Source organism: Silene latifolia, chromosome 1 (genome assembly GCF_048544455.1).
Source record: "Silene latifolia isolate original U9 population chromosome 1, ASM4854445v1, whole genome shotgun sequence".
In the NCBI taxonomy this organism is placed as follows: Eukaryota; Viridiplantae; Streptophyta; class Magnoliopsida; order Caryophyllales; family Caryophyllaceae; genus Silene; species Silene latifolia.
In genome coordinates, this window is record NC_133526.1 from 180,666,622 (window position 1) to 180,681,764 (window position 15,143).

Sequence of the window (15,143 nt, forward strand, 5' to 3'; positions counted from 1 at the left end):
CTCGTGGATACCAATAAAGACGGATGTTCACAGAGATCTGGAGTAAGGGGTGAGGGTACGTATTAGAAAGCTCTTTTGATCGAACACCTAATCCCGCCCGCCTCGATAGCGGCCTCTACTAATGATTAGGGAAGTTGTCTATACTTGATATATTGTCGATTATATGCATGCAATGCAACATCCAAGTTTTAATCCTAGCATGTGAGAATTAGACTAAGTCGGTTAACACGTAATTTAGCATACAATTAATGTCGAAGTAGGATTTATGTTCAATTACATGTGAAGGCATACAAATAACGCAAAATACAATGATAAATACAATAAATAAAATTACAATAATGAAAATTACAATAATTACATTGAGCTTATTGATTTATGTCGAAAATACCTTTAAAACGGATAATTTACGAAAAAGAATAAAAGAAAGAAGTAACGAACAGATTATTAGGCGATAATACGGTTAATAGTCAATTATACGTAAGCTAAATAAACTAGATCAAGGCAGAACGGAAGTTCAGAGGCAGAAATCAACCTGGAACAGACGCAGCAGGAATGCGCCCTTTGGAAGAAGCGCGCAGCGATTCTGCGTCATTCCCAAGGGTGAGTTCTGGCTGTGAAGCCGGAACTGCAAATCGTTAATATTAATTGGTTAATTTAAGGATTGATTATGATATTTATTCGGATGGAAGTGATTATCGGGTTATTTACATATGATTGATGGTCATAAAAGATACAAAACATGGATGAGACGAATTAAGATGAATTATTTATATGAATGAACGATTGATTAATGACATGGGTGAACAAAATAGGTTAAACATGATGAATTAATGACAAATTGATGACGAAAGACAGATGAAAATATATCAAAGATTGAATTCCAGAAACCCGATATGAACGAATCGAATTTCTACAACCCGGATTGATTTTAATGACGAAAACCCGCGAATATTGGATTATAAGGGATTTAAATCGGATTTTAATGATAAATTACATGTGTTAATGATGATAAATTATATACATGTGAGATTAATATGTTATTGTATCAAAGAATTAAAGAAAACAAACGAAAACAAATAAAGAAGACGAATTACAGAGGATGAAGGAAGAAGAAAGGAAGCAGGAACTGCGGCGGCCTCACGAAGAGGCGCAGCAGGCACTGCGCTCCTTCGAAGAGGCGCAGCAGTTGCTACGTCCTTTCTCGACGGTTTGTTTTCTGGTAATCCGTAAAAAGGGTTTTAAACGAGGTTTTAGAAATCGGTTTTAAGAGGTATTTTCGACGTAAACCTTACATTAGTGATACAAAAAGTAAAGAACAATAATAAAAAGAAGGATTTACACCCTCAGACTTACATGTTTGACGAAACGAGATGGACTAAGTTTATGATTAGTGATGCTCGACTCGAATGTAACGAAAGTGCCCTCGTAAGAAGAAAACGATTAAGATTAATTAAGTTGATTGATTGTGGAGTTGGTCAAATTGGTCGGTCATGTAAACGAGGCTGGTAATCAGAAGGATCCGAGCTTACGTGATCGAATGTTCAAGCACGTAGACGCCAAAAAGTAAGAACAAAGGTCTAGAATGCAAAGGGAGAAGAGAAGGGCGGACACTCGCGTGAGAAATATGAGGAGCGAAGGCTCCTATTTATACTAATCACGTGAAGGAATAGGGTTTTCGGAGAGACTTTGGAAGTGAATCTCGGAAAGATATGAAAAAGATACGAGAAATACGCAGAAAAGGACCTGGGAAGAGGCGCAGTAGCCACTGCGTCTCTTGGAAGAGGCGCAGCACCTGCTGCGTCTGTTCCCAAGCGGTTTCCTCCTGCGGAAGAAAGATTTCCGTGTTTAAATTATGGAATAAAGGGATAATTTGGTTTTCCTTAATATTTTGTATGAATATTACAGGAAATTATTTACCAAAGATAAATATTGTGAAATATTTATAAAATATGGAATAGAAATATCCGGAACATTCCAGAACATTCTGACTCGGGATTTAACGGTTATCAGAAAATGAAGACGGTTTTAGGCCCGGACTCCAAATGTACTCGTATTACTGTCAAAACGACCGTATCGGCACGTAGATGACAACTAAGAGGTATACATCAATGTTTGAGCAATCACTTGACGATAAACTTACGAACTGTCACAAATCGTTCCGCGTACCAAACATGCGGCCCAATCATCAACGGGTGGTTTGCGAGAGGTGCAGAAATGAGGTATCTACACCTTTATATGGGGGTATCATGGGCAAAAAAATGGAACCTCAAGGATACTATAGGCAGATTCTTAAAAGTAGGGGCAACGTGGAAAATCTGACAAAATTAAGGGGTACCACAGGAAATTTCCGTATCTCAATTATGATAAAAAAAAAAAGGAAGAAAAACAACGACAAATATTAATGGAGAATACTTGATCATATTATTAAATTTAAATACAACTATTAGATATAATGAGTAACAATTAACCGTATTCGATATTCGGGATCTGGTGAATGTCGAACTAAATGCAAAGAAGATGGTGTAATTCTGAGTATGTTATTTGTCCCACATTGAAAAACAATGCAAGTTTGATGATATACATACTATGTATAAATGGTAAAATTGTCCCACATCACAAAAATAATCCAAGTTTAGTGAATATATTACTTATAAATAGTAGAATTATCCCACATTTAAAGATTAGTATAAGGTGGGGGTAATTATATAATTATAAATAAGAGTTAACCCACGTATATATTAATCTTTTATTTTTTTTGAAAGAGATATTTTAATAATATGTAAACAAATCATTAGACATAGAATGAATACATTAAACCCTTATGTTTTTTTGCATTATAAATAAGTTAATTACCCCGTTGCAACGCACGGGCATTCAAACTAGTAGTGAATAGGAGGGAGTAATTCATTGCAAGCGTTTCGTAAAAGTTGGGCTCTCTATAATCACTCGAAAAAAGCTTCCTTTAATAATATAGATAGATAGATAGATATATGCTCCGTATAAGATAAGATATGTTTTTATATATGTGAGGTGTAATTATAATTTTAATACTCATGATCTTATATTGAAAACTTTGAATTTTGGCCAAAGTTTATAACTTATAATACGATGTTTTCAAAGTTAAAATCCTAATTTTAGAATTAAAGTGTCGTGTTTTACCTTGGATTTTTAAAGAAAGTCACGCAAAATTTAAGTCACGAGTTTTCAAATTAATACCTACAAAATATAAATATAGTATGTGTTATTTATTTAAAAGTTAGGATATGAACTTGTAAAGGTGATATACAGTAACTTAATTATGATAAGAGACCGTCCTCTTAAACAATTTGTAAATTTCTTATATTAAAGATATGTGGGCCTAATTTTAAGAATAAAAGGTTGGCTCAAGTATGTATTTGGAATGGACCAGGCCCAGAAGGCCAGACGTTGTTTGGAAGACATGGGCGCGGGCTCTTAGAAGAAAGAGTGGTTGATCAAAGGTTATTTAAACGTTGTCTATTAATGATGTCAATTAAAAACACTAATCCAAATGGGGAGCGTTGAGGAGGCAACTAACAATTTAGAGAAGAACAACACACTCAACAAAAACAACTATAACGATTCATTTGTCTTTTAATTAGATCTTAGATCTTAGTATCATAGTGTATTTTAGTTTGAAAAGTGAAGTCTTCCTCCTATTGAAGAAATTAGTCATCTATCCTTAAGCATTTAGTTTATCAGTTGCAAGTACTCTTGTATAAACTCTATTAATGTTGTATGAACTCTGATAATGTTGTATGTACATTAGCCATATAAGTATCTTTGAAGATTTCCGTGTTTGTGTTGTTATTATTAAAAGCCGGCCTGATTGTATACACAAGTTAGCATTTCTTATTAACAATACTCAATCCTCCGTGGCACAAACTCTTAGTATTTAGGGCGATTCACAAAGTGTACGAGGATAGTTAGGACCTTTAGAATACCTTAAGTTATCATGCTTATTTCGTAAATACAATTGGTCAATGATAGGTCTGGTGATGAAAAACAATGACTGAGAGAGAGAGAGAGAGAGAGAGAGAGAGAGAGAGAGAGAGAGAGAGATGGCTATACATGGAACAAGATCTGGAAAATCCCGGTTTTGCCATGAATTAAGGTTTTTTATTTCTTTTTTCGACAACTATGTCATGAAGCCCTAGCCGCAATCGGAATATTTATAGGCGTATCAAGGAATGAAGTCGATGATAGTTGTCGAACTGCCATTCTAGGCTGGAGTCTTGCTTACACGTGATACGGGATTGCGGGTTGGTTGCGGGAACTGAGAAGTGCTCGGGCAGGAGCTGATGGAGGACACTGGGTTTGAACGGGTAAGGGAGTTGGTGGAGGTTGTGATGAAGGAAGCTAATGAGGATGAGTAGATAGGTGATGCTATGCCAGGGTATTTAATTTGGTTATATGGGAGAATCGTAATATATAAGGCGGTACTTGATGCTGAAAAATGGAGTAAGGTCGAGGTCATTGAGAGGGTAAGAGGCCTAATGTAGGAGATGAGGGCAGTTGAGCAAGAGGTAGTTGCTGGGTAGGAAGGAAGAGCACTGAGAGCGGGTAGGCCTGATAAACGAGTCATTCGGGTCGGGTTGGGGTCGTGCTAGCCGTTCAGGTCGGGTTAATTTGGGTGCACCACATTTTCAGTTTAATTTGGGTTGGTTGGTTCATTTTCAGTTTGATGATTTATTCTTTATTTTAACAAAATAAAATGATAGTATAAAATATGATTTTAATTTAGTCATTTCAATTTTTTTTGGTTCAATAATTAGAATTATGTTTTATCGGACCATTTTCAAGTTGGTGATTTCGGATCGAGTCATTTATAGGATTAATGTATGTAAGTTGGATACTTGGATTGTATCTTGTTCTCGTTATCAAACATAATTATTTTTACAAATTTCTATAAAATTAAGTAGTATGTATGTAATGTCATTGTGTATCCGTATGCAAAGTATTACTTCTTTCGTCTTAATCATTTGTTTACCTCTGATTAAGATACCCAAACAATGAATAAATTTGGCAAATAAATAATTGAGAGAGAGAAAATAATTGAAACAAGGGTCGCCGGATATGGATTACTTCCGATCAAATCAAAACTAGCTAAGAGCAGGGAGAACTTGTCTCAAACTTTAAAGTCGATCGACCATGACTTGATAAGTGTGTTGCGTCAAATGAATGACATCCCAACTTACTCAAAGGTCCAGGTTTGGACATGGAGTTACACCACGAGATCCACAAATGCGACTTCTATCGAAGTTGTATTCTTTGCTAATTTGCTACGAGTCTCACAACATTTCTTGTGTATATTATCTGTGTCAAATCCTCCAATATATACAAATTGCAGCAAATTGAATCTGTAAGATAATACTTTTATCTTAACCACTAGCTATTACGTATCCAGCTATTTTTCCAAGTTACCATCTTTCATAAGTGCGAGAGAATGTTTTTTAATAATTTCGCTAGTAAATTGAAAATAAAGTCGAAAGTAGTGCGAGACTGATCAAGTGCAGCAACATTTTGGAAGACTGATTCCGGTGCAGAGAAATAATCACTATAGACAATTTTTACATTAGGAAGTTGCATTGTGAGGGTCTTTATTGCGCCTTGAAGTTGAGCATTATGAAATGCTGCGAAGTCGTTCAAATTTTTAAGGCAACCAAGTTCATCATACTTGATTGGATCATTGGTCTTATACGCAGCTAGATATAATGGCACAAGCAACCCACTGGAAAGTTTCCCGGCACCATGAGTCTAGTAGCACCGGGATTGATTAATTGATACACATATATAAGTCATTGTCACATTATAATTTGAATAACTTTGGAGTAAATTAAAATTGAGGATATTGCCTCGACAACGTCCATTATAATTTGAATAACTTTAGTTACTAAACTTTGGAGGTTGTCGGAATGTTTGCCTCGTCCAAATACCAAGCCATTGTAATCGTTTCCTCTGATTTCTCCCACTAGGAAAAGAGCATTCTCTAGCTTTTGCTTACACACTATGGTGATATTAAAGTTTTAATTAATTAATCTTTACTAATAAGATGGTGAATTTATTTTGACTTTCATAGTACTTTCTAAGCTATAATTCTGAAAGTTCTAGTGTGAACATATTGATTTTCAATTTCATATATAGTACTTTTTGAGCTAGAGTTCTGAAAGTTCTGATATGGACATATTTTCCAAAAAAAATGAAAATGAAATTACATGAATTTTAATAAATTTTTATTTTTTTTATGAATTACTGCGTAGTATTCATACATTTAATTTTTATAAAAAAAAAATTCTAGGAATGAACAAAATGTATTAAAAATAGTAATTTAATATCATGTTATATGTCCTTTTCTTAATATTTTTCAAATTATTTTTAAAAAAAGTTTTGGAAATTTATTAACCTTTAAATTTAAAGTCGAAAGATAAACTAAATTCAATATTTCAAATACAGTTATGTCGGATACATTTGCTTTACGAGTTAATTTATCTTTTGTTAGAATAAATAATAATATTCGTATGGCCTATGTGTTTCGAGTTTTAATAAAAGTTAAGTTCATATTAATATAACGTGACTTTAATATAAAAGCCGGTATCGTGATGGATCGGTCCCCATTAATGTAATTAAAGTCCGGGAATTATTATTCCCTCTTACCTTACCCTAATAAGTCGTCTTTCACGAAAAGGTACGATCGGGTTTGTTTTTGCGAAAAGGTACGTAGCCCATTATATAAATAAGAGGATCTACGTGACATAAATTATGATACAGAAATATTTTTCCTGGCAAAACAAAACAACGTACGATTAAGAAAGTGAAAGGGAAAGTCAGTTTTTTCCTCCATCATCTAAGGAACATTAAAGAAAGGGTTAAGGAGGAGAATCAATTGGTTTATACTTCTTATTATTGAATTGATTGCGTCTGTAAGACATGGACCAAGGTTAGTCTTTTATTCCGTCTTTATAATTGTATTAGGGTTGAATTAATTCAAGTCTATATGTTCTTGGGACTGATTTCATTATTGAAATCGTAAAGTTAATCTTACATTTGGTATCAGAGCAATATAGATTTGTTTGATTTACCCGAAAAGTTATTGCATATCGAAAAATTGCATACTGCACGAAGTATTTGTTTTTCATTTTGTTTAAATTGCAAGTGTGCTGTTATGCGGTGAGATTAATATTTGTGTTTGCCCAAATTATAGTAATTGTTTAGCGCATGGCACAGTACTTGGCATATTATGGTTGGTAAACTTGATTTGTACAGAAAATATAATCATTATGTTCATTAAGATTCATCACAGTTTAATCATAGTATGAACAATTTATTTTGCTTCTTCCGCTGCATATTCCTTTACCCATACAAATATCCGTTTATTTGCAAGTGAATGGTAGACAAGCAACTTGTCGGTTTGCATAATCAATGTATGTTTGTTTATTTTGTGATACGACAAACTGTTAAAAAAATAGGCAAAATGCTAGACGCTTTGTCTGCCTAAAGCATACATACAATGGGATGATCTAATTAAAGGCACATCATTGTGCAAGGATGCTTGATAAAAAATTTTGTCAGATATGTCGTTAAACAGCAAACATGGATTAAGTTAGAGAATTGCATGCATTGACTAAACATCGTTTATTAATACGAGTAATGTATTTCCGCTACATTGCATTATTGGGGTATACATCCATGATTTTATGTTTGGTTGGTATTAATATTATATAAAGAAATTCCTGCAAATGAGAGACGGAGTTTCATTATTGTTGAATGTTTTGATTGTATATGACATGTTAGTCACCAAAGTGGCCTTGTTATACTATAATTAGACTTTTAAAATAAAAGTCATTAATTGATCATTTTTTTTTAAAGGAGATGTTTAAATGACATTATAGTCCAATTGGTCAATTAATTTTTTGTCATCTATATTTTGGGAGATCACCCAAAGGTGGGTCATTAAATATAGTTGATAACTAGTTTAGGACCCGTGCAAAGTTGCACGGGCAATATATAGGTGACATACAGACTAATATGTTAATCAACCTTAAAAAAAATTATAGTTATAATATGATGTGTTCTACATTTCTTTAAACCTCCACCAAAGTATCATCTATGAAGCTACGTAATAATCTATGAACCGAACAACATTACTTTATGATTAAGGTGGTTGTTAAATGTTAATAGTTGTCTTTGACGGCTATCATATTGGATTTTTTATGTTGTGTGAATTGATGAGAAAAGACGAAGAGAGATGTTCAGAGAGGAAGAGAGCTAACACATTAAAGCTAAGGTTGGTTACATTGGAGAATAAATATGGAGTTCAGTCGTGTACTTTAGAATTTCATGAATGTAAGAATACAAAAGTGATTAGTTTAATAATACTCTTAAATACCTTATTAAAAATATGACCTTTTTTTTGTTCCTTTTTTTTAATAAAAAACAAACAGCCGTGACACTTTGTAATTGGTACCCGTTTATTACTCCAACTTTGAGTACTATCGATCTTTACTCAGCTCGACTATCTTTAGATCAGTTCAAAATAACCCCAAGGGTTTCAAGAGAAGGATAAGAGTGAAAGAAAATGGGAAAAACAGATATGAAAAGGCCAAAGGTCTGTCTATCAAATAGGTGGTAATCTTCACACATTGAGTCACTGAACCGCCCTTGATTTCTCAGTAGATGAGTCCTGAGTCTTACTCCATTCACTGCTCATTTGTTTTGATCTTAAGTTTCCTAGCTTTTTTTTCTTCTTCACCTTGTTGTCCCCAACTTTTTCTGCATATATGTAGTAGTTTATGTCACATATACTCACTCCAGAAATTTATTCAGAGACAATTATAGCCAAACTCAGGATAATGATGAGTAATGTTCAAGGGAAATAACATCTATCTATGATACTAATCAAAGCAACGAATCTATGAAACAACATCAATAACATCTACTCATATGAAATAACATCTTCAAGGGGAGATTTCCAAATTATTTTAAGAAAAGGCAAGGAAATATGATTAAATTATGATATAAGTACTAAATTAATCACCCTTACTGGTAAAGAACACCCACCCCAGATTGTAGGTGAGGCTCAAATCAGACATGAATTGACCTTGTCGTTCTGGATTTTGCAACTTTTACAGCTTATTTAAACCATTGTTAAACAAAATAGAGACAAATGAAAAATAAACTTGAACAACCTTCCTATGTAATTAAACACAAAGTGCTATTACATTACAAAGCACCTCATAATACTCAAACTCAAAGAAAAAAACAGGGAGAAGGACTAACATGAATACGCATGCTACTTAAAAACACAGGGATCAACATTCATACAAAGCCTACTAATTATTCCACTTTATCCAAAAATAAAATGTAATCACATTCATTAATTAAGTTGTCTTCTCTTTAGGCATTATAAAACTCATATCCTTAGAGTCAGTTATTAACACTCACCACGAAACATAATTAGCTATAAATTAGTTAAACACAACGAAATATAAGAATAGATAAATGCATACTTGTTCATAATGGATTCGAAGAAAATGTGGATACATTATCAGAATTGAAAGCATTGTTTGTTAAAGCTAAAACGCTACAACAACTTAATAAGCCGTGTATGTTTAAAAGTTGAGCTTGAAAATATGATACTTATTTGAAAATTTAAGTAAGCCCGAGTTTTATGCATATAATACAAAGTTCTCTTTTTTAACGGGAAGCTAAGAGTAAGGGGGTACTCCATCTGTTTCAGTGATATGTTTACACTTCCTTTATTATCACTGGAACAGAGCGAGTACAAACTACAAACAGTGAAAGAGACCCATGGCTTTTATGTATGTGTTACCAAAAGTAAAGCAGTAAACATTAAAAGTGGATTAGTATTTGTGTTCGATAAGTATGAACATTGCACCAGAATATCAGCACTTTTTGATATGATAACATAAAATCAGCTTCCAAAACACAATTTCAGCGTTTAATCGGGGACTTGGTACAACTATTATACACATTCATTATATTTTCAGTAACTTATACGGAGTAATATGCAAGTCTAACATCTCTGCCCTGCGCTTTTGATTTATAATTAAAAAAATTAGAAAATTTATTTAATGTTAGAGAACGATGGTGCATTTATGCTTTAAAAGGAGTTCAATGTGAAAATTTCGTTTGCACAATACATATAAATATCATTAAACTGAGGCAGAGCTAAATTCACCGTAGCATACATTAACAAAAATCCCAGAATAGATGAGTCGTGTCGGTATTAATTGATTATCTAAAAGCAATAATACTCCATGTAAAACAATGACGAAAGATAATCCGAAGTTCTGAACCATTATACTCCAGGTAAAACGATGACCCATAAAGTTTGATACGGATACAAAAATGGTAATCACAATTCAATACAAAAAAAAGGTAAAAGAGGCAAATGGGCGAGACTTAGGAGTAAATACGGTAATCAAACCTCTCAAAAACTGAAATGGTTAGAATGATTGAAGAATAATCCCAGATTGCTCGTTCTCCACACCATCAACACTTGAATCTCGAAAAATATGCCATGTATATAAATATCAATCTAGAATATTTTGCCTGATTTCATCAATTATCAATATATGAAACCCTAATTTAATTAGTTAACAAAATAGGTAAATATGTGATGAATTTTGAATCCAAAGCAAAAGAGATTAAAGCGATTAAAGCGGATGTTAGGGTTATCATACATAAAATGCTGGTTTGAATTGACGGCATAGTTAAATCGGGGTAAGGGAATATCTAGGGGTTTCATTGGGCGGGAATTGGAGCAAGGATATGCAGACACGTGTATAGTCTGACGTCAGATGGTTTTTCTTTTATAAGTTTATATAGATATGAACTCCAGAAATTTATTCAGAGACAATTATAGCCAAACTCAGGATAATGATGAGTAATGTTCAAGGGAAATAACATCTATCTATGATACTTATCAAAGCAACGAATCTATGAAACAACATCAATAACATCTACTCATATGAAATAACATCTTCAAGGAGAAGATTTCCAAATTATTTTAAGAAAAGGCAAGGAAATATGATTAAATTATGATATAAGTACTAAATTAATCACCCTTACTGGTAAAGAACACCCACCCCAGTTAAATCGGGGTAAGGGAATATATAGGGGTTTCATTGGGCGGGAATTGGAGCAAGGATATGCAGACACGTGTATAGTCTGACGTCAGATGGTTTTTCTTTTATAAGTTTATATAGATATGAAAGGATTAATTATTCATAAATTGGGTCTAATAGTATGTATATCCAAAGATAACATTCTTATTTGATTCATGTGTGTTATAATTAATTGTTAAAGTATATATTAACATCAATGATGGTTACTTGTATTTAAGTGTTGCCCAAAGGTCATTTAAATACATGTATAAAAGTTTATATAATATTATTTGAATCTGTATGATAGTTTTTCAAAGCACTAATTGGTAACATGTATAAATTATTGCAGCATCTCCTAATTTGTTTGCATCTGATGACTCTTTTGTAAAGTTTAATGGGCTTAATTATGATGAGTGGGCCTTAAAGATCCAGTATACATATACATTGGGTATAATGGCTTTGGACATTGCCATCCTGACAGATGAGGTGCCAACAAAAAATTACATCTGAGAGCTCCGAAGCCGAAAAGTGCCATTATCAGGCTTGGGAGAAATCTAACAGGTTGGGTTTACACCTCATGAGGATGACAATGGCTGATAACATTAAGCCCTCCATGCCTAAAACAGAGAAAGCAAGGAAATTCATGCTCAAAGTAAAGGAGTGTTCACAGTCGGATTTAGCTGATAAGTCAATTGTTGGTAGTATAATGAGTGAGCTGACTACTAAAAGGTTTAACTGGTCTCAACCGATTCATGATCATGTGACACACATATCTAACCTGGCAGCAAAGTTGAAGACTTTAGGAATGGATGTAAGTGATACTTTATTGGTCCAATTCATCATTAACTCTCTACCTTATGAGTTTGCCCAGTTTCAGGTGAACTATAACACCATTAAAGATAAATGGAACTATCAAGAGTTAAAAGCCATGCTTATACAGGAGGAGGGGAGATTAAAGAAGATGAAAGATCAAGCTGTTCATTTGCTGAGTCATGATGGTGCCAGCAGTAGCAAGGCTAAACCGAGTAAGAAGGGTAAGAATGGTAAGAAGGGAAAGTCTTTCTTTAAAGGACCTGAAAGTGCGATCCAGAAAGAAAAGAAGTGTCACTTTTGCAAGAAACCTGGACACTTTAAGAAGGATTGTCCTAAAAGGAAGGCATGGTTCGAAAAGAAAGGTAAACATTATAGTTTTGTTTGCTTTGAATCAAATCTTATAGAAGTACCTAGTAATACTTGGTGGTTAGATTCTGGTGCAACTACTCATATTTCTCACATTAAACAGGGATATCGTATGATCCAGCCCATAAGAGGAGCTGAACAGTTTGTATCCATGGGAAACAGAATGAAAGCACGCATTGAGGGCATTGGGACTTACAGATTAATCTTAGACACTGGTTGTCATATAGATCTTACAGATTGTCTCTATGTACCCGATTGTGCTAGAAATCTTGTATCATTAAGTAGATTGGATAATTTGGGTTTTAACTTAAGTTTGGACATGGTGTATTTTCTATGTACCGTAATGAATACTTTTATGGTAGTGGTACTTTGATTGATTCACTTTATAGGTTCAATCTTGATGTTAAATTTTCGGATTCCCTATTTATTGTTGAGAGTCAAGGTATTAAACGTAGTGCATCGAATGAAAAATCAGCTTACTTGTGGCATCAAAGACTAGGTCACATATCCAAAGAAAGGTTAACGAGGTTGGTAAAATATGAAATTCTACCTCAATTGGATTTTAGTGACTTAGATGTGTGTGTAGACTAAACATACAGTAAAGAAATCAACTACAAGGAGCTCTCAGCTTTTAGAAATTATACACACCGATATTTGTGGACCTTTTGACGCTCCATCTTGGAGTGGTGAAAAGTACTTTATCACTTTTATAGATGATTTCTCGCGGTATGGTTTCACTTATTTGTTGCATGAAAAGGCTCATTCTGTGGATGTCCTTGAGATATTCATAAATGAGGTAGAAAGGCAGCTGGAAAAGAAAGTGAAAATTGTGAGATCGGATAGGAGTGGTGAGTTTTATGGAAGGTTTACTGAAAATGGACAATGTCCTGGTCCATTTGCGAAGTTACTTGAAAGTAGGGGTATTTGTGCACAGTATACAATGCCCGGTACACCTCAGCAGAACGGTGTTGCTGAAAGGCGGAATCGTACTTTAATGGAAATGGTTAGAAGTATGTTAAGTAATTGTTCTTTACCTCTTTCACTATGGATTTATGCATTAAAGACAGCAACCTATGTTTTAAATCGGGTTCCTAGTAAAGCAGTTCCTAAGACTCCTTATGAACTATGGACGGGAAGGAAACCGAGTTTAATACATCTTCGAGTTTGGGGTTGCCCAGCTGAAGTGAGGTTGTATAACCCAAATGAAAAGAAGCTAGATCCTAGAACAGTCAGTGGTTATTTCATTGGCTATCCTGAAAAGTCCAAGGGGTATAGATTTTACTGTCCTAATCATAGTACGAGAATAGTAGAGACTGGAAATGCTAGATTCATTGAGAACGGTCAAACTAGTGGGAGCATTGAACCACGAAAAGTGGACATTAAAGAAATTCAGGTTGAAACTTCTTCTCCTGAAGTTGCACGAGAAATTGTTGTACCAATCGTGTCGTCACAGTCAAATGACATAATGGGACAACAACGAAATGAAGTGCAAGACCCACAAAATGACAATAATAATGATGATCAAGTCACAATTCAAGGGGAGAATATGTCACGTGAACAGTCAAGGCAACCTGTAAGGCGAAGAAGGGTAGTCAATGTTCCAGAGGAACAATTAAGGCGATCTATAAGAGAAAGAAGATCAGCCATCCCAGATGACTACGAGACATATAACGTTGAATGTGACTTGAGCATTAGTAAGGATCCCGTCTCATTCCGTAAGGCCATGGAAAGTGATAATTCTGAAAAGTGGTTAATTGCCATGAAAGAGGAGATGAAATCTATGGATGACAACAAAGTATGGGACTTAGTAGTGTTACCTGAGGGTTCTAAGGCCGTTGGGTCGAAATGGGTCTATAAGACCAAAAGGGACTCTAAAGGTAACATTGAAAGATATAAGGCTCGACTTGTTGCCAAAGGTTTCACTCAGAAAGATGGCATTGACTATAAAGAAACTTTCTCTCCGGTATCAAAGAAAGATTCTTTAAGAATTGTCTTGGCTTTGGTAGCTCATTATGATCTAGAGCTTCACCAAATGGATGTAAAGACCGCTTTTCTAAACGGTGAGGTTGAGGAAGAAGTATATATGGACCAACCTGAGGGATTTGCATCCCCGGGTAATGAAGATAAGGTGTGTAGGCTGAGAAAGTCGATATATGGGCTAAAACAAGCTTCCAGACAATGGTATTTAAAATTTAATGATACCATCACATCATATGGGTTTGTAGAGATTACCGTCGATCGGTGTATCTACATTAAGGTTAGTGGGAGCAGATTTGTTATTTTAGTCTTATATGTTGATGATATTTTACTTGCTGCGAATGATCTAGGCATGTTGCATGATGTAAAGAAATATCTATCTAAGAACTTTGAAATGAAATATATGGGTGAGGCATCCTATGTGATTGGAATTGAAATTTTCCGTGATAGATCACAAGGATTGTTAGGGTTGTCTCAGAAAGCTTACATTGACAAAGTTTTAGAGAGATATAAAATGAATGAATGCTCTGTAGGAATAGTTCCTATACAGAAAGGGGACAAATTTAGTAAAATGCAATGTCCCCGTAATGAACTGGAACGAAAAGAAATGGAGAGAATTCCCTATGCATCTGTGGTTGGGAGTTTGAACTATGTTCAGACATGTACTCGACCAGATATCAGCTTTGCTGTTGGAATGTTAGGTCGGTACCAAAGTAATCCCGGGATGGACCACTGGAAAGCTGCGAAGAAGGTCCTTAGGTACTTACAAGGCACTAAGGAGCTCATGCTTACTTATATGAGATCCGATCATCTTGAGGTGATTGGTTATTCAGATTCAGATTA